The following is a 2,559-nucleotide window of genomic DNA, read 5'->3' as shown; positions in this document are numbered from 1 at the left end:
AGACCCAGGTGGGACTTGAACCCACAATCTCCAGCTCCGGAGGCTGATGCCTTGGCCATTAGGCCACTGGGCCCAACTGCCAACATGAAATCACACAGAGACATTCTTTTTCTCATCAGTGGGTTTTGACGCCATAACCAAACTCTCAACGGCAGTAACTCAACCAGAACCGTAATTCATATGTTTAATTTCAGTTTTTAAGTAAGTAAACAATTCATCACAACCAAAATCACAAGTACGTTTGACAACCTGGTCAAAATTGTGAGATTGACAATGGACTCTGCAGGAGTTACCCTTATCCAGCAAATTCCAAACTTCTCCAACAAAGTGTACTACTATAGTAACAAACGTAGTTCTGGGAGGCGCTGGACATCCTGTGTCTTTGTCCACAAACTCAAATTTCCTTGTAAATCAACAGGGAGAGACTTTCTTGTGAATGTTGCAACATCCCTCTGCGCTTTTCTACACTTTATGTTCCCAAAAGGTTGATTCTGTTAATCTGGACGAAACGTTTTCAGTGGGAGAAATGTTTCTTCACTTATCCAACTGACTTCTTCAGTGTCAGCTGACTGCAGGTTTGCCCAACCTTATAAACAATACATTTTCATACCGGTGAACAGTGGGCTGTGAGGTCAATGTCTTGATCATTAATATACAAATTGTCATGATCATTGATCATTGATCAATGGCCATGAGTACCATTCACAGAGAGTTGGGGAATGGCTGAAATCACAGCATTGTAAGATGGCGAAAGATGTACCCTTAGGCCCCTTCCTCGATTCAGAGATGGTCTTTTCCTTTTCAGGTAAATGGCCTCCTCGACTCCCCGCTCAAACCAGCGTTCCTCCTCATCATTGAAAGAGTGTCCACTGGCCTGCAGGTCTGAATAGACTCCGAGGTCTTTGCCCTGACGAGTTAGCTCTTCTGTGTTGTGCCATCCACTTCGCCAGAGGTCATTTGGTTTCCCCAATGTATAAACCCTGGCAATCCTCCTGGCACTTCCTATATTCTGTTACCCTCTCTTGCTACATCACACCACACTCTTCTCTTCCTTTTCTGTGAGCAGGCTCCTCCATGTCCACATATTTTTGTAATTCTGTCATGCTCAAGCTCTCTGAATACACTTTGCAAAACTAACACTCAGCACTTCCACCCGTTGCCTCAGCAAATTATGATAATCAGAGTGTTCTGGGTGTGATAATTTATGCAATTATGTTTTTTGTAATGTACAAATGCTGGACACATTTGTACAAGACGCAGTCACCGAACTTTACTGGTGTGTAGTTGGGATCAAAATGAATATTGAGTATGAAAATAGGTGTGATGCAACAACTCCTTGCTGTAGTGCCAATGTCGATATAAGATGTTTTTAATAACTGTGACATAATGTGAAGTATGCAGTTGGCTAACAAAAAGAGTAACTTGGGTCTGCAACAAAGAGCTGAGTTTAACTGAAGTGATAGATTCCAGCTGTTTGATTTATGATTTATAAATTACCACTTACATTCGCCAATTTCTTTACCAGTTACATCTTGCTTGTACCAAATTAAACCCTCTTTGACCTTCAGAACTATTTTAATTATTCTTTACAGAGATTCAGGAAGGTTGCTGCAGTAAGGTCATTCATGAGAGATTTTGGTCCGTACTGACATGATAGCTGCAGACTTGTTGATAATGCAAAACTGTGTGTTATGCTGCTGAAAGCGGCCCAGATGGATGCACTGTGGTCATAAAGGGATGGACATGGTCAGCAACATTACCCAGGTAGGCTGTGGCAGTCAAACAATGCTCAGTTGGTACTAAAACAATGATTATTACACCATCAGGATCCTGAACTGTTGATATAAGGTAGGGTGGATCCATGCTTTCATTTCGACTCTACAGTCTGAATGTTGCAGCAGAAATTAAGACTTGTCAGACCAGGCTATGTTTTCATTCTTCTATTGAGTGGACTGTAATCTCTGTTTCCTGTTCTTAGGTGACAGAAGGTGCTAACAGGGTGATGTGTCTAACCGTTTTCGTCTGACCTCTGGCATTAACAAGGTAATTTCAGCCAGAGAACTGAAACTCACTTGATACTTTCTTCTTTTTGGACCATTTTCTGTAAACCCTAGAGATGGCTGTGTGGGAAAATCCCAGCAGATTAGCAGTTTCTGAATTACTCAGACCAGCACCAGGGACACCAACAATCATGCCACGTTCAATGTCAGTTAAATCACCTTTCTTCTCCATTCTGATTCTCAGTTTGAACATCATCACGCCACATCTACATGCCTAAATGCATTGCGTTGCTGCCATGTGACTTGCTGATACTACATATAGAGATGTGCTTTAAGGAGAAGTTGAACACATATATTTAAGTAAGTGGCCAATGAATGTAGTAAAACCTCTAATATTGTCTTTGTCTTCCAAAGAAATGCTGCTGGATGGAGATTTTGAGTATTTAGGCCAAGTATGAAAACGCCCTGTGACAGAATTAAATGACTCAGCAATTCCAGTGAACCCCCCTGACCTCAACAACGTGAGCTAATAGCTCTCATTTTACATTGCACAGCTGAA

The 2,559-nt window shown here is 41.7% G+C and overlaps 1 non-coding gene across 1 annotated transcript; it reads right to left on the bottom strand.

The window, feature by feature from the left end:
• Positions 1–73, bottom strand: trnar-ccg (transfer RNA arginine (anticodon CCG)). Its single transcript has one exon. It is a non-coding gene; the product is annotated as a tRNA-Arg (tRNA).
• Between the last annotated feature and the right edge of the window lie 2,486 nt (positions 74–2,559).

Source organism: Pelmatolapia mariae, linkage group LG6 (genome assembly GCF_036321145.2).
Source record: "Pelmatolapia mariae isolate MD_Pm_ZW linkage group LG6, Pm_UMD_F_2, whole genome shotgun sequence".
Lineage (NCBI taxonomy): Eukaryota > Metazoa > Chordata > Actinopteri > Cichliformes > Cichlidae > Pelmatolapia > Pelmatolapia mariae.
The sequence above is the reverse complement of the archived record's forward strand: the minus strand, read 5'-3'. Positions and strand labels throughout refer to the sequence as shown.